Source organism: Aethalodelphis obliquidens, unplaced genomic scaffold, assembly GCF_003676395.1.
Source record: "Aethalodelphis obliquidens isolate GAN/ISIS:26980383/991018 unplaced genomic scaffold, ASM367639v1 scaffold16, whole genome shotgun sequence".
Taxonomy (NCBI): domain Eukaryota; kingdom Metazoa; phylum Chordata; class Mammalia; order Artiodactyla; family Delphinidae; genus Aethalodelphis; species Aethalodelphis obliquidens.
In genome coordinates, this window is record NW_020837960.1 from 28,732,536 (window position 1) to 28,751,282 (window position 18,747).

Consider the following 18,747-nt stretch of genomic DNA (forward strand, 5'->3'; position numbering starts at 1 on the left):
AGAAAATGTTTCAGTTCATCTTGACAGCAGTGAAGAGTGAGGCGTTAGTTCCTTGATTTGAGGTATAGCAGAGTTTTGAACGCCTGGCATAGATGAAGTTCAGAGTAGATTTATAGTCTCCTTAGTTCACTTTATAACAATTTCAATGATTCGGTAAAAAGAAGAATATTTTAAATTACATTTTCTAATACCGGTAAAAAAAAAAATCTAAATTAATGGTCATGTTGATTGTCTTTCAACAAAAAAATATATTTAATACCAGCTACACTTAAATCTGCCAGTATAAACACTATTGTGTGCCTCATGACTCCATGGTTAAATAAGAGTAAAATGAACTTAGTTATAATTTTGATTAGTAATTACATTTCTATTAAAGATAAACTTGCCATTTATTTGCAACATCCCGACAACCTAAATCAAATAACCAGCAATATGGAGTCATCCTCCAATGTGAATCCTCAAAATGAAATCTCCATTTGAGTTTGATGCACAGAAAAAGGTGGTGGTAGAGCATCTCCAATTTTAACATATCTACAAATATCTTAGAAAGGCCTTACACTAAGCAGGTCCAAAACTGATCACATCACATGATTTTCCTCCTCTGGTACAGACAGCGTGTATCCACCATCCACAGTAGAGGTGGTCTCTCTCCTTCCCCCTTCCTCTAATCCATCAGGCTGAGCAGGTTGTACCTACGAAATGTGAACTGGGTCTCAAATCCATCCTTTCCTCTGCTTTCTTCTTGTCAGTCTCCTGGTTCAGGTGCTCACTGTCTATGTCCTGGACATCTGCAGGAGTCTCCCCACTGGCCTCCCTACCTCTCTTTTCTCTCTTTGCATCTGTCTTCCACACAACTAAAATGGTGCATCCCTGTTCCAAGTCTTCCACTGGCTCCCCATCACAGGACCCAGTTCAAGCATCTGACAGAGAAGGCCTTCAACAACGGGCCCTGCCTACTTCTTACAGCGAATGCTCCCCCGCCTTGAACTTTATTTACGTTCTAACAATTGCCAAACTCTTGTAGATCGCGGCACGTGTCATGCTGCTTCGGCCCCTATGCTTTTATTGTTCCTGTGTCCCCTCTGCCTGGAGTACCTTCCCTTCATGGAATGCCGACCCATCCCTTAAGACACTGGGTGTTTTCCCTCCTGAAAGCCTTACTCAACCCCCGCAAAGAGGAGGCAGGTCCTCCACGAGTCTTTATTATCTAGGCGTATTTCTGTTCTCTCTTACTGAGTTGTTTTATAGTCACCGGTTCGTGCGAGTCTATTATCTATGCATGTTGCTACTGCTGTCTTCCTGTATTGTATCATGAGTGCATGTGTGTGCTCCCTTCCTCTGTGTTTATCATCCTATCACGGCCTCATCCTGAGTACAGTGTATCTTCATGTTATTTGTATCTTGTCCTTTTGTCCCCAAAACCTGTCATAGTGCTTGGCGACGAATCAAAGTTTCGTGAATGAATGAATGGTTTTCAGAAAATCTTATCCTTAGCAAGTTCACTTGGTAGCACAAATGCCTAGACTTTGGGGGAGGAGAGAGGCCGCACCATAGAATTTTTAAAGCTAAAGGGACCTTTGGAATATCGAGTTCCATTTGAAGAGTAGAAAATGGAGGTGCAAAGAGGTAAGGTGATTTGCCCAAGATGACACACTATTAAGAAAGGTAGTTGCGGGCTTCCCTGGTGGCGCAGTGGTTGAGAGTCCGCCTGCCGTTGCAGGGGACGCGGGTTTGTGCCCCGGTCTGGGAGGATCCCACGTGTCGCGGAGCGGCTGGGCCCGTGAGCCATGGCCTCTGGGCGTGCGCGTCCGGAGCCTGTGCTCCACAGCGGGAGAGGCCACAGCAGTGAGAGGCCCGCGTACCGCAAAAATAAATAAATAAATAAATAAAAAAGGAAAAGAAAGGTAGTTTCATAGAAAATTCAGCCCTTGAAGTATTCTAGCAAAATAAAAGGATGAGTGAATATGTGAATAAATAATAGCTTGGGAAACAATGTCTGTAATATGCTCCCCTTAGAGATTCAGAGTTCACATTAGTATATTAAAGACCCAAAGAAGTCCTGTACTGAAAAAATCAGGTGAACTGTGCTTTTAAGTTCTGTCTTCCCCAAACTGACTTGATCACAAAATACATTTTGTGAAATGTCGTAAAATGTTGGATGGTTCTTTGAAAATAGTGAATTTGACTTAAATTCAGTTTTTGTGCTTTGGATATGGATTCAAGAATCAGAGTTGAACCAATTTGAAAGCTCATGACTGTTCTGGGATTAGAAGGAGAGACCAGGGAGTTACTATAAATGGAAAAATATGATGAGGTGTTGGGCGGGTTTGCATCCTAGCATTGTCCTCATGGGTCAGAGAATTTGGGCGACTCACTTATCCTTACCCTCTGAGCCTGTATTTCCTTATTTATAAAACTGAGATAATACTGACCACAGAGGAATGTGGTATGGTTGCAATGAGTTAATATAACTGAGCTGACCCATAGACATGGTTTAGTAAATACTATCTTCCCACCCACCTCCCTCATCTGTATAGAAATTGGCCCACGAATTGTCAGAATCTGTTGGATGGTATCAGAGGATTAATTAATAAGTCAGCTCAAATGTCAAACGACTCTAAATCTAACAAAGATGTCCTCCTCACAGAATTCTCATATAAAACCTTCCCTAAATATCATTCTAATATGCTATTATTAGCATTTATTGAGTTCCGCTATACTAAATTGTCAATTTTCTCTCTCTCTCTCTGTTCCCTTTATTCACACTTTAAAACTACTATAGTTTTTTTGGAAAGGAATTTCTTAATTTTCTGGAGATAATCTCTCTCTTACATGCATTTATATGGTATTTGTAAAGTTTCATATGTAAGACTCCCATTTGAGGTGGCAGATTCAGCAGCCAATGCAACACCCTGTATGACTGTGACCCTTTTGTCCGTGTGTGTAGATATCTTCAAAAATATCACTTCTTTTAACAAATCTCTAAGTGAAGATTACAGATAACCAAAGTGATCATCCTTAATTAACTCACTGGTTGTTCCAAAGCTGATATAGAAAAACATCAAGATCACAGGCTGAAAAAGACTGAAAACTAGCTCATTATATCCTAAAGCCTTTGGAACGCTCAAGTGAGTTTTTAAAACCTGAGAATAAACTGTGCATCCTTTGGAGACTGGAGATGCATCTTTTTTTTTTTTTTAATTTGCGGTGCGCTGGCGTCTCACTGTTGTGGCCTCTCCCGTTGCGGAGCACAGGCTCTGGATGCGCAGGCTCAGCGGCCATGGCTCACGGGCCCAGCCGCTCCGCGGCATGTGGGATCTTCCCGGACCGGGGCACGAACCCGCGTCCCTTGCATCGGCAGGCGGACCCCCAACCACCGCGCCACCAGAGAAGCCCGAGATGCATCTTTTTATATGAAGCCTGGCAACTCAGAAAGAACCTATATACTGAGAGTATTTTGGTGACCTGGGATCATTGATAGGATCTGGCCCATTATCATTGTTTTTGGTAAATGACAACTTACTCGATTCCAAAGAAAACAGAGAAGAGAGTTAATGCTCTGGACAAGTGGCGATCAAACACCTGCCAAGAGAATTTAGGGGAGGGGAACTTCTTCTCTCCCTTCTCATTTCCTTTCAGGAAGACCTTTCCGTGGGGGCAGAGCCATTCTAGAGAAGAAATGCAATTTCTAGAAAGTTCTATGAAAGCCAAGTAGTAAGTTCTTGGGACAAGGGACATCAAGCAGGGACAGAAGAGGTCCTAAGCACGCAGCCCAGGGAAGCATGTGCTCGGGGGCAGAAGTCCCCTCCCCAGGGCACCCACGGGCGGACTCCCTACTGCCAGCCTCACAACCCAGCACACCTGCAGGCTTCCCAGGGCCTCGACTGCATGGCCCAACCCTGCTAACTGCCATCTACCCCCATGACTTCCGCCACAGCCTGCACGGGCTCGTTTTCTCCCCCAGCCTCTGGCCAGAGGAGCCTCCTTTCACATCCCAGAGCACATAATCCTTCCTTCTCTCTGATGTTCGCTTTTTTTTTTTTTTACAATCTGTGTCACGTCGTAGAGCACATCACTTAGCTGTTCTCTGGTTTGACGTGTGCCCGTTAAAACCTTTGAAGATAGATATACTATCTTCATAGGTTTTCTTTATAGAAAATAATAATAAAAATGTACTGAGCGCTCACCAGGTACCCAGGAGCTGTTAGGAGTTTTACAAATGTCTCGTTCATTGATACTTTCCACGACTGTCATCTGAGGTAGGTACTGTTATCAGCTGCATTTCCGGGTCTGTTTTGACTTTGCACACTCTTGTTAGGTGGCCGGTACTATTCTAAGCTCTTTACTAATGTTAGTTTGTTTACTCCTCCTAACAGTTCTATGAGGTTTGCTAAATTATCGTGCCTGTTTGACAGGCTATGGGATGAGGAAGCAGAAACATAAGGGAAATAAGTGGCTCCAGGTCATAGGGTTAGTGGGTAGCAGACCAAGGTTTAAACCAGAAGAGCAACTCTGAACGCAGAGCACGTGGAGCTAAACGCTAGTTCCCATCACTCAGAAGAGAACAGACACTAGTTTTAAATGACCTCGTGGGCATTAACAAGCATTTAAAGCAATGAATGTTTTCTCATTTCCAACCCTTAAAGATTAAGCTATAAAAACTGTAGTTTATTTTTAAAATTTTATTTTTAAAAATGTAAAGCATAGGGCTTCCCTGGTGGCGCAGTGGTTGAGAGTCCGCCTGCCGATGCAGGGGACACGGGTTCGTGCCCCGGTCTGGGAAGATCCCACATGCCACGGAGCGGCTGGGCCCGTGAGCCATGGCCGCTTGGCCTGCGCGTCCAGAGCCTGTGCTCCGCAACGGGAGAGGCCACAACAGTGAGAGGCCCGCATACAGCAAAAAAAAAAAAAAAAAAGCATATTAAAATATTCAAAGCATTTTAAAGAAGTAGACATGCCATATATAAAATTAAAAATTATTTTGAACCAAAATCCAGTTAGTTTTAAAAGGTCCGGAATTCATTCCATATCAGCCCCACAGTCTTTTATTCATTCAGGAGACATCATTAAGGCACTATTTTGTGTCTGGTGCTGTGCAAGGCTCTGCAAATACAGCAGTGAACAAGAAAATGAAAATCTGAATAAGCAAATATCTAAGGTAATCAGTTAGTGTCCGTCTTTAAGTGAACACAGCTCCTTCAGGCACCAGCCATGTGTGTCCTAACTTACTATCATCAGGACAATAGGCAGCAGAGTTAATGAGCCTAAAAATGGAATAAGGTGAATTAATAAATGGGACAGGTAGAAAATGCAGCTCTATCACAGGACTAAAAGATCTTTAATACATTAGATAATTGAAAAAATACATCCTTTGTACTTTAATTTTCCTGCTTCAACACTGAGTGTACAGTAGGTTCTCAATCATTCATTTTTAGTGGAACACATAGAATGGAAGAGAGATAAAGAGGAAATAAGAGAAAATACTCAAAGAGTGATAAAAGGTAGGAGAACCTCCAGATTAGACCCAAGTAAAGAACTGGGAACGACTAGGAGGGACTGAAAGGGTGCAAAGTGTTGAAAGAGGGAGGTGGTTTGAGACCTATTTACTTTGAAGAGACAGGTTAAAAGAGAACAGAGCCACTAAAGTGAGTATAATATAAAGGACCAGACGTGAAAGGAAAATGTGAAATGACCAGAACCAGAGAAGCACCACGAGAGCTCTAAGTTGGAGACAGATTCCATGACAGTGGCTGCTTTGAGTATGGTTGGATTCTTAGGGGTAGACAGACAGGAAAGCTCCTTGAAGAAACATTCTTTCTGTTAGGCTAACCATTTTAAGAATTTGCACCCAGACTTGGAACAATGGAATAAAGTCACCCTGGAGAACCTCTGACTCCCCGGAGTGTCTTCATAACTCCTCCAGCCACCTGCCCAAGGGACTGGCAGTTCCCCCGAAATGATCCATCCAAAAAGTCACCTTTCTAGCTCACACTCTTCCCAGATTCTCCAGTGAGGTCCTAAAATGTTTAAAGCTGTGACAACAGCTGAGTAAGCACAGCAAGTGGGGCTGTTGGCCACTGAGTTCATAGTGACACTGTAAGGAGTCAAGATCAGTTTGCAAAGCAGAGGTGGCAGCAGGTGGGTCCAGCTTAGGTCTACACTGATGCCTGCACAGACCATCTCCCAGATGGGGGTACAGAGAAAACAGGGTTCCTGACAAAAGCCATTCAACTGCTGAGAAAAGTAAACCCTTCCCTCTGAAAATATTTCAGAGAACAGAAGGCAATACTGACCTGAGATGTTTTTAGTAAAGCCCAGGAAACCACCATCGAAATTTCTAGAACAGCAAGACATTTTCAGAATATTTTAAGATTAAAGCAGTAGGGTTGGAACCACAAAGAATTTAGGAAGAATTAATTCCATCTCGAAAGAATTAATTCCGTCTCACTCTCAATGTTTCTTCCTAAGTGAGATCTTGGTCACTAGGACTGTTTATCTAAGGGTCTAAAAAGGGCATCTTTCCTGTCCTCACTGTGTCACTGACATCAAATATCTGTACCTGTAAGCGCATATTCAGATCAAGGTGACCTACTGTCCTAGTACCTGGGGGACAGAATTACACCTGAAGCGTCAAGTGGTTTTCATAGATCTGAGAAAGATCCTGAGGAAGAGCAGAGGAGAAAGATCAATGAGAATGTTGATGCCCCGGGATGATAAACTGACCGTCACTTTCAGGCTATTTTTGCATGATTTCCTAGAATAATAAAATTCAGAAATGTCAATTAACCTTTTGCAAAAGTTGAATAGTAATTGCCTTTTCTTTCTCATGAAATGTACCCTTATGGTGCAAAATGGATTAAGAGACATTGCAGGAAAGAAATGAGTATAAACATCCCAGGTACACACAGGGCAGCACAGGGGGAGCTGAGTGGGCTGCTCTGTTTATCATTCCCATCATGCACTGAGGCAGTGTGCTCACGTGATCGGCTCATCAGCCAATCCCGTCATCCCTTCCTCTTCCCTCTGTGTCTTTAAGGTAAGGGGTTCTAGGTACCCAGACCAAGAAGGGCCAAGCTTCACTAGTAGATACCCCGGTAGCTCTTCATCCAAAACTCTTCGGCCAGAATATCTCAAGGTTTAGTTGTATCTGTGAGAGCAACGTAAGCGTGAAGGACACCCTGAACATAGCACAGAACCGAGGCTCAGCTCTTTCGTAAGGATAAACTTCCATTTAGAAGGTGAGGGGAAAAGGAGTGGAATTAAGGGGGGATTGGAGTTGGGGTAATAGCAGGGAAGACAGTTCGTTGGTTGGCACTGCCAGAGTTCAGAGCTACTAGCCCAACCCAGACAAGAGGACCCCCGACCCTAACCACAGCTCTAACCTGCTGAAAGACTGGAGAATTGCTTCCTGCGATTACTTGCTAATGCTTGGCTGGTGTGGTGGGACTGACGCATGTAGGGCAGCAGAGCTGTAGGGTTTACATCCAGAAAAGTAACCCGTGAGTAGAGGCCCGTTTTGTACTGGAAATCAGTAGAAGTTATTTATGGAGACTCAATCCTGACACCCCCAAATCTCTCTATCGTCAAGTTCCGCCGTATTTAGGTCTTACATGTACATACATAGCATCGTATCACATCCTAATGCTTTGCCCAAACAAAACTACTTAGATGCCTTTTCCAGCCTATTATCCTCATCCCCATTCAGCCCAGAAAAGCCTCCCGAAAGCTGTCAGCCACAGCAAGACCCAGCTGAGGGATCACCCGTAAGCCGGCACAGACTCGTTCATATGAACAACAAGGTCCCCTGCAAGTCGTTTACGTTTGGTTGGGTGCCTTTTTAGAAGCCCTCTTGAATGTTCATATGAAAAATTTAGAACATAAGAAATGGGAGAGAACTTGTACATGTGGGCATCACTTTAGAAAAATCCTCTCCCTTTTTAAAAAAAATTGTGGTAAAATACACATAAATGTTACCATTTTACCCATTAAAAGTGCACAATTCAGTGACAGTAAGTATTTTAACAATGTTCTGCAACCATCGCCAGTATCTAGTTTCAGAACTTTTGCATCACCTCAAACGGAAACCTCATACCCCTTAAGGCTCTTCCCTTCTGACTGTGAATTAACCTACTTTTGACCTTTTCTGTGACCTCTTGTGACACATGGAACTGTACTTTGAGCATGGCCACGATCAGCAGTTTGTTTTGTCTGAAGAGCAGTCGATGTTTGAGAGACCAGTAGCTGAGAAAAAGGAAGGGAGATGCAAGAAAAAGAAGAGAGAAATAAAGATGGATGGGGACCGGGGAGGGGGAGGGCAGACTCCCCCAGGAGTCTTCCCAGAGACCAGCAGGGGCTGTGCCCTGTCCAAAGTCACTAACTCCAAAACTAGGAGCCGTGGTCTGGGCTCTTGGAGTGGAAGCGGGTCTCCATCCCCAATCCACAATTTCCTGCTTACACTGAAGCCTGGGTGACTAAAGGAAGAAAACTCAGACACTACCTGGATACGTTTTCTCCTCCATCTCTCGGCAAAATAATGAGATGAGGTTTTTCTATCTCACAAGTTCAGCATTTGCATGGAAACCCCTCCTCCCCCCAAGGACACACTTGAAACAGCTTAACCAGGATCTAAAGTGACACATAGCAATGCAGCTGGGGTCACCACTCTGCCCAGTTCAATTAAGGAAAATATGCCAACAAATACATTCTCAGATAAGCTAATCTGTGAACTCAGCCCATCACTTGCATGACTAAATCGCTGCTGAAAAAGTTGAATCAAGTAAATTCATTCCTCCTCCACCCACATTCAATCAGAACTTGATTTTTGCATAATCTGCTACTAAGATCCCTCTCCCTCTCTCTCGCTCTCTCCCGCTCCCTCTCGCCCTCTCGCTCCCTCTCGCCAGTCTCCTGAAGGAATAGGTTTTGGTTTGTCCTTTTATTGCTTTAACCCACAACTGTAAATTGCTGTGAAGCATAGATCTGCTTTTCTTCAAAAATATTTGATCATTCTATACATAGTCAATATTATAAAGTTTTGCGAATATATAAGTATTTGGATCCACAGAGCTTTTCAACTTTCATTCAGTGGCTCTTCGTTGATGGTAAAGAGGCCTACAATTTCATCATTAAAACTACTGTTATTTATTTTAATAAGGAATACCCGAGTACATTTTCATTTTAAAAGCTCACATAGTACCAAAATAGAACAAGCTATAAAAATTTCCCTTATGGGGAATGGACACATAACTGTTTCATGTGTATTTCATCAAAGATTTTTCCATTTTTTACCTACATATGTGTATATATGCAAATGTGGGACACAGATATATGTGAGGCAAATGATAGATGGGGTTCATTCATTCATTCAACAGCTGTTCACTGAGAGCCAGCTTTGTGCCAGGAATATACCAGGTGCTGGAAACTAAACAGGGACCTTGAATTTCCATCCTAATGGAAAAGTACAGGTAATAAATTTAACAGACAAAACTATAAGCCTTTGGCATACAATCAGATAGTACTAACTACTGTGATGAACAAAATAAGATAATGGATTACAGTAGGGCTATATGGGAAAGCCAGCATCTCTAAGATAAGTTTGAGTTGAGCACATACTCTGTGGGTTTTTTCCCCTATTTATTTATTTATTTATTTGCGTTACGCGGGCCTCTCACTGTTGTGGCCCCTCCCGTTGCGGAGCACAGGCTCCGGACGCGCAGGCTCAGCGGCCATGGCTCACGGACCCAGCCGCTCCGCGGCACGTGGGATCTTCCCGGACCAGGGCACGAACCCGTGTCCCCTGCCTCGGCAGGCGGACTCCCAACCACTGCGCCACCAGGGAAGCCCACGCTCCACGTTTTGTTTTATGACTTGGCTTTTATCACAATATATCCTGGAGATCTTTCTATGGCTGTACATATTGCCTGCCTCATTTTTTAAGCAGGCACACACTATAACATAGCATGTGTTCCCATAATTTATTTAGCTATTCTCCTAACGATGGAAAAATACCTTCTTGACTTTAACCTCTTCTGCAGTGCCGTATTATTTCCTGCCTTAAAATGGTCATCGAAACGCTACTTTACTATTCACAGAAAGGCCACTTTAGGTGAATGGCTGTATCCTGCAGTACAAATTCATCCAACCTCATGGAAGGGGCTATGGCCAATCTGAACATACCACAAGAATTTATTGGGGCGGGGATGAGTGCATGTGTGTATATTACGTGTGTGCACACACATACGCATGTGTTTATAATTTATAGACATAAATAGTGAATAGCTAAGGTTTTATAGCTAATAATCGTAGAGTTAGCACCACTTGACATGTTTTTTAAGTGCCCAAATCATCTTGAACTACTTCATTGGAACAACAGTAAAGTTCACAGTGAAAGGGCAAAAAGACGCTTTTCACTTTTAAGTGTTTAGAAATACATGTGTTTTTGGCATAGTTTCAAGGTGCTCACTTCAACCACAACCCCTTCAATTCAACTGGTTTACAATTTCCTAAGAGCGTTTAGAAACTATTCTGTTATCATAACCCACTTTGGGAAGTTAAACTAGTAAAGCAATAGACATTATCTCAAATGAAAGAACCTTTGTTTATGGCTTTTCCCTTATTCAGTGATTGCATGGAGAGGAATATTATACAGCTTTTTCATCACTGTCCTTAATCTCATTCTTTTCTAAGAGCTTCTCTTCTTTCTCTTTTTCAAGGCTATAGAGCAAACAGCCTCACCACAGATCACATCGCCCATCACATCCCCTTTAGACCATATGTTTTAAACATCTCACAACTCTCTTCCAACTTAGCACATTATTATAAGGCTGCTTTTCACCATGTCTCAGATTATTCCATACTTTACCAACTTTCTTTTTTCTTACATCTGTAAAGGCTTTGCCACAAGGCTTGATCTTAGAGTGAAATTCTCAATAAAGAAGGAAGAAGCTGCATTGTGACCATTTGAAAACATAGGACTCATTCATCTTTTTAGTGCTATTTGATGAGCCCATCATTCTTCATTTCCGAATTTTGTCAGCCTTTTAAATTTACTAAGCTTGGATTTCTCTTCCCCAGACATAGTTTTCCAACCTCCAAAGTTTGACTGGATATGTACTATCTCCTTTGTGTTGTTTGCGGGAAATCAATCAGACATCCTATCGCTAGTTTTCTTGGGTCACCTTTAACCATCCTGAATCTATATTTTCGCTCTTCGGATCCTTAATTCAGATACAGCTCTCAGCTACTGAATTCCTTTAAGAACTGCCAATCTAAAGGTATGATTACTTACTGTGTACCTAGAACTGTATACATCATCATCATAGCTACCATTTACTGAAAACTTATCATATGCCAACTTCAAAGCATTTATCATTTAGTTGGTGAGCCAAGACTATCATAACAAAAATTACTTTTTTTTCCTAAACGTAACACTCATTCCCTACCATGAGCCAGACATTTTGGTATATTCTAAAGAAAAGGGAAATGAGGAAAACTTAGTCCTTACCTTTGAAAAACTTATACATAATAGGTACAAAGTCAATTCAAAAATATGCAACATGAAGGGCATAAAATTCCATCAGATACAAATTAGCACCTCTCACTGAGGTAATCAAGGGAGGCTTCAGGGAGGAAATGTCATTTGAATTGGACTTTGATGGGTGAAGAAGAGTTTTGATCATGATAAATTGTAAGTTTCCATAGGAATTGTCATGATTTTTGTGGTTGGAAATTATTTAGGTGATCCTTCTGGAAGGAAGCAGGCCTACAATTAAATTACCTCAGCAACACAAAGCAGAGCGTCACGTTTATGAGTTCTACTTGTTCTAATAACTGACACCCAAAGGGGAAAGATGAAATTCAGATAAAGTGACTCTTCAAAGAACCCAATATGATATGGGGATATACGTATATGTATAGCTGATTCACTTTGTTATACAGCAGAAACTAACACACCATTGTAAAGCAATTATACTCCAATAAAGATGTTTAAAAAAAAAGAACCCAATGCCATTCTGCATAATAACAAAAATTACAACGTTATCAAGGAATAAATATAACTGAAGAATGACATATTTAAACAGAAAATCCTAAAGCTATCCAATGACATAAAAGATGACCTAAGTAATGCAAAGATATTTGGTATTCTTAGATGGGAATATTTATTATCAAGTTGAACCATGTTTGAGCCATTTTATAGGTCAAAATACTGACAATTTCATGTTTCGACCTAAAAATAAATAGGACAATTTCCCCCAAATTATTACATAAATTCAGTGGAATTCCCATCAACATTCCAACAGTGCTTTTTACAGAATTTGACAAGCTAAACCTGAAATCCATATTGAAGTGTAAAGGTCCAAGACACTTTTGAAAAAGGGATCATCTCATACCAAATATCAGGATGTGTTATCAAGCAATCATAACTTAAGTTAATCATGGTTTAACTCATGTGGGACAGATAAATAGGTCATTGTGAACAAATAGCGAGCCTAAAAACAGAACCACAAATATATGGACCCTGAGTATCTGACAGAGCTGCCACCAAAACTCAGTGGGAGAAGAACAGATTATTCCATAAGTGAAGCTGGCATAATTGGCTATTTATACAGTAAAAGTTAGATTCTTTTTTTTTTTTTTTTTTGTGGTATGCGGGCCCGTCACTGTTGTGGCCTATCCCGTTGCGGAGCACAGGCTCCGGACGCGCAGGCTCAGCGGCCATGGCTCACGGGCCCAGCCGCTCCGCGGCATGTGGGATGCTCGCGGACCGGGGCACAAACCTGTGTCCCCTGCATCGGCAGGCGGACTCTCAACCACTGCGCCACCAGGGAAGCCCTAAAAGTTAGATTCTTACCTCACACGATAAACATACCCTTCTCCAAAAGAAAATCTAGATGTATTAAACACCTAAGTGAGAAAAGGCAAAATTCTTTAATCAGATTTTTTTGGGGAAGAAAGTATATAAGGGGAATGAATAGTTTATGATATCAGAATAGGAAATATTTCTTTAACAAGTAACAAAAAGCACAAAGGATAATAGAAAGATTGATAAATTTGACTGCATTAAGATTCTAAAACCTTTTGTATTAAAAATTCACCATAGGGGCTTCCCTGGTGGCACAGTGGTTGAGAGTCCGCCTGCCGATGCAGGGGACACGGGTTCGTGCCCCGGTCCGGGAAGATCCCACATGCCGCGGAGCGGCTGGGCCCGTGAGCCATGGCCACTGGGCCTGCGCGTCCGGAGCCTGTGCTCCGCAACGGGAGAGGCCACAACAGTGAGAGGCCCGCGTACAGAAAAAAAAAAAAAAAAAAATTCACCATAAACAAAGTTTCAAAGATGGTTCATAAATGGGGAAGACTTGTAACATATTTAACAAGGGCTCAGGATCCAAAACATATAAAGAACCCTAAAATCATTGAGAACAAAACAAATAGGCTAATAGGAAAATGTGCAAAGGACACAGAACAGGCAATTCACAGGAAAAGAAGCCTGAATGGCCAACCAAAATGGAAAAAGATGTTCCACCTACTAGTAATCAGGGATGTCACTTCACACCCAAAATTTTGCCATCAGTTAAAACACCTGATAACACCAAATACTGGTGAGTAATGGGAAAGGGGAGCCCTTACTCATTGCTGGTTAAAGTGTAAATTGGTATATTTTGGAAGACAATTTTGTAATACTTGGTAGAGTTCAAAATGGGTATATCCTATAACCCAGTACAAGGAGATATTGCATAACAAGGTACACAGAGCTGTATCAGATGTGCATTGTGGCCTTCTTTGTAACATCAAAAAAAAGTGGAAACTACCTAACTACCGTATAGGAGAGAAGTGGATTAAAAAAAAAAAAATCTGTGGCTTTTTAATATAGTGGAATATTACATGTCAGTGAAGTGAACTCCATCTACATGTATCAACAAGGATAAATATTAAAACACTGTTGAATAGTGTTTTAATATTTATTAAAAAAAAATCCAAGTTAAAAAAGGATATGTACCATATGACACAATTTATTTGGAATTTTAAAACCCACAAAACAATATTATATTCTATAGAGATACGCATCCATCAATATGTAGACAAAGTACAAAAACATGAGAATGAGGTGCACCAACTTTAGGATACTGGTAGCTTTGGAGAGAGGGAGGAGAAGGGGGAAAGTATCTATAAATTTTTGCAGCAACGTGGATGGACCTAGAGATTGTCATACTGAGTGAAGTCAGTCAGACAGACAAACATCATATGATATCGCTTATGAGGAATCTAAAAAAAATGGTACACATGAACTTATTTACAAAACAGTAAGAGTCACAGATGTAGAAAACAAACTTATGGTTACCAACGGGGAAAGGGGGGAGGGATAAATTGGGAGACTGGGATTGACATAGACACACTAGTATGTAGAAAATAGATAACTAATAAGAAGCTACTGTGTAGCACAGGGAACTCTACGCAATACTCTGTAATGACCTATATGGGAAAAGAATCTTCAAAAGAGTGGATATATGTATAACTGAATCATTTTGCCGTACAGCAGAAACTAACACAACACTGTAAATCAACTATACTCCAATAAAAATTTTAAAATTAAATTAACACTTCAAAAACAAGAGGGGTCTAAATCTAATATGGCAAAATGCGGACATCTGGCTCTCTTATTGGTGAGCCACATGGGTTATATTTTTTCTGCACTCTTAAAATCTTTGAAATTACAATGAAAAAATTCAAAACTAAAAAGAGAGCCCTCCTTAGTAGGTGAGCTCCACTGGTAGACCAGAGCCTGTATCATAGTGAACAGGTTGCATCAAGGTAGCAACAGGTTAAGGCATTAAAGAAACTAGGGGACGGACTTCCCTGATGGTCCAGTAGTTAAGACTTCACCTTCCAATGCAGGGGATGTGGGTTCGATCTCTGGCCGGGGAGTTAAGATCCCATGTGCCTCCCGGCCGAAAAACCAAAACATAAAACAGAAGCAATATTGTAACAAATTCAATAAAGACTTAAAAGAAAAAAAAGAACTATAGTTGTCTCCCCAAGTTTAAGTATGGGCAGAAGATTTGATGAATGGGGAAAAATAATAAGGGGATTAACTAGCCTGTTTATGTGAGAAGGGAAATAAGTAGCGAGAGTAGAGAATGAGAGAAGCGTGACGAGGTTTCTCAGGGGTCTGATGATGACGTATCCAGGTCTGTGCCTTTGTTGCTGTGCAGAGTGAGGCCAAGTCAGAAAGAAGAGCTGTGCTTGTTGGTTTTGGACACTTTCTCACCCCATCTCTCCTCCACGTGATGGGAAGAGGGAACTGAGCCAGATGATGTCAGCTCATCAGCGTCCCTGGCACCATCCTCTCACCTCTGCAATTACACATCTGTCTCCTTGGGTGAAATCCAAGTCCTCTGACTTTATTTGATCATGCACGTTAGCCTTAATTTGGGATCTGAGTGATAGAAACTTGGTTGAGGCTCAGGTCTGCTGCAGTGGAGACCACTGTGGGTAGCCAGATCGCTGCTCTTCCAAACGTTCATTGCCCCGATCACCCACTCTCCAGCCACACTTTCACTTTCTGGGAGCGCCACTTATATCATATCTTGCCCTTTTCAAAGCTTTCACTGAAATCATTTTGGTTGATCCTCATAGCAATACCGTGAAAGAGATAAAGCAGGGGTTTTTTGTTTGTTTTACAGATGGGGAAACCGCCCCACAGCGATTAAATGATCTAGCCAAGGTTACAGGGCAGAGCTCTCATGTTTTTTCCAGAACCATCCTGGACTCATCTCTGTCTATTCCTGGATCCAATAAAGCACCGATTTCTGTGGCTTGTTTCTACAAAGTGTCTGTTTCCATCTCTCCCCCCTCCACTTCCTTTCCCACCATCCACACTTAGAGCCTCATCACTCCTTGCCTGAATTACCATTGCTGAGCTGGACTTCCAGATACCACTTTTTCCTCATTCCAGTCCATCCTGCATTCTCCTTCTAGACTAAACTTCCTTAAACATTGCTCTCATTAGGTCATTTCCCTCAAAAATCTTTGTGACCCTCTCTTTCCTTCTCCATTGAATGGAAACTCCTCAGCCGGGATTTCAAAGCTCTCCTTAATCTGAACTCACCTTTTCCAGTCAACTACTCAAAACAGGTGCTTTGAAAATAAAAATGGCTAAGAAACACATGAAAGAATGTTCCGAAGAGATACAAATTAAGACAACCATCATTTTACTCTATCAAATCAACAAAGTTTTGTGTTTTCTATTTTTTAGATGCTACTGGGAGGAAAGTGATGAAATAGTCTCTTATCCTCTGCTGGTAGAAGCTTTGACTGGTGTTATCTTTTTGGAGGGCAGTGTGATTATATGAACCAAGAGCTTTTGACCTAATAGATCTGTTTCTGGAAATCTCTCCTAAGGAAATAATCTGAAATTCAGAAAAATCTTTATGCTTAAAGATGTCATTGCACTATTACTTATAGTTATGAGCAATTAGATATAACCTAACACCAATCATTAGGGTACGTGCATATGATGAATAACTATATTCAAAGCATGTAAGAACATGGGGAATAACTTATGCTATGATACTGGGGGGCTGGGGTCAGTATTTAAATTTGTATAAGCATTAGGAGAAATCTTACCAACATTTCGCTCCTGGACTTGTTTCCTCTCTCCCAGCACACTATTTCACACCTTCTTCTCTCGCTTCAAACCTCCAAAATTACCTCCTCCTCAGTTTCAACAGATGAGTACCTCTTGTTTATTGAGAAAATGTATCACCAAATTGTCCAGTCTATGTCCCTTTACGCTCTGCCATTCTTCCTGTGAGACTCCTATCCAAGACCAGTTCAGCCACTGAGTTCCATCCCCTCTCACTTCTTTAAGAATCCACTCCTGGTACTGTTCCTTCTGTTCGTTCTCTCTCTCTCTCTCCCCCCCCCCACCTCAGATTATTCCTATCAGCACGTAAACATGCTGTAAAGTTTCACATTTCTAAAACGAATTCATTCCTTGACCTCGTGCTGGTCTCCAGCTACCCTCCTGACAGTAACCCCCTAACCGTCTCTCCTCCATCACCTCCTGTCTCTAAGTGACAGTCATCATGCTTCTGTTCCCAGATGTCACTGAAACGGCTCATTGCCAAACACAGTGGTCTGTGATCTCCCTTCTTCGTAGTCTCACAGCTGCACCGAACGTAGCTCGTCGCTCTTCTCCATCATGAGCTCTCTCCTTGGTTCTAGGAATCACGCTCTCCTGGTTTTCTTGCAACCTCCCGGGCTACTCCTCCTCAATCCCTGCTGCTTCCTCTTTCTCTGATTTCCCGGGGCTCAGCCTTCAGGCCAGCTGTCGTCTCTCTCCGGACTCACTTCCCATGAGCTTTGTTTCCATTCCCCTGGCTTTCCACGCCTCCCGAATGTTGAGTCCCTGCAGCCAGCTCTAACCCCGACCTCCTCCCTGGGCCCCCAATGAAACCTCACGAAACAGAACAGAACTCTTGATTTTTCTCCCTCAAACCTGCTCCCCCCCCCCAGGAAAGGTACCACCACCCTCCCAGCTGTTCAAACTATCAACCCTGAAGCCAGACTTTTATTACTCTTTTTCATGTACCACATGCTAACCCATAAGGAAGCCTTCAAAAGATTCCCCAGCGGGCTTCCCTGGTGGCGCAGTGGTTGAGAGTCCGCCTGCCGATGCGGGGGACGCGGGTTCGTGCCCCGGTCCGGGAAGATCCCACATGCCGCGGAGCGGCTGGGCCCGTGAGCCATGGCCGCTGAGCCTGCGCGTCCGGAGCCTGTGCTCCGCAACGGGAGAGGCCACAACAGTGAGAGGCCTGCGTACCGCAAAAAAAAAAAAAAAAAAAGATTCCCCAGCGCCACCAATCCCTACCACTTCCAACAAACACAGTCACCCCTGGACAAAGCCACTGTATCTTTCCCTAAACAAGCTCCTTCCTGCCCCACGGGCTTTATATTTTTACTCCCTGTGCCTAGAATGCCCTTTTCCAGGTCCTCACCTGCTCACCCCTGCCCACCTCCCGGGTCTCTGCTCAAAACATCACGTGTTCAGGGTCTCCTCAGAACACCCCATCTAAGGTAGCTTCTTCACCTTCCTTAACGTGTGACCTCCGTAACCGGGTCTATTTCCCTCACAAACGTTATGGCTACTTGAAATGACATTCTTTACTGGTACTTCTCCCAAACTCTAATTTAAGCCCTTTGCAGGTAAGGACTCATTTGCCTTGCTTATTACTGTATCACCAGCATCTAGACTAGTGTCCAGTACACGGTGGCCCTCAAAAATAGTCATTATGTCAATGAACAAGCTGTGTAAAAAAGGCCACTTTAAAAAGACTAAAGGAGAACTGACCGGGGGTGAGATTGTAGGTTTGTCTTTTCAGATTTTCTTTATGCTTTCCAGTATTTCTCAAGTCTTCTATATCAGATACAGTTTTCATAATCAGGAGAATACAAACTATTTCAACTAACAAAATACAGCCTCTGGTCTGGTCGGGTTCAATTTATTCCGGAACAAGCACTTGGTGCGTGTTCATTTCAGGGTCTTGCCTTTTCTCAGTGGCCCCCCTTCTCCCACCACCTCTGATAACCTGACCTGAACTCAAGGCCCATATACTCCATGACGCCTTCCCTGAGTGGCCTATTCTTATTGAGCTCCTCCCCGGCCACACTTTACATTTGATTGGGTCCGCTGTGCTACATGTATTTATTCTCATGCATCAAACATTTTCTGTTTGCTGGTGTGTGCGT

The 18,747-nt window shown here is 42.5% G+C and overlaps 1 protein-coding gene across 2 annotated transcripts in view; it reads left to right on the plus strand.

Moving 5' to 3' along the window:
• Positions 1–18,747, plus strand: part of FLT1 (fms related receptor tyrosine kinase 1) — a 173,033-nt gene that overhangs the window by 102,846 nt on the left and 51,440 nt on the right. The window lies entirely within an intron of this gene.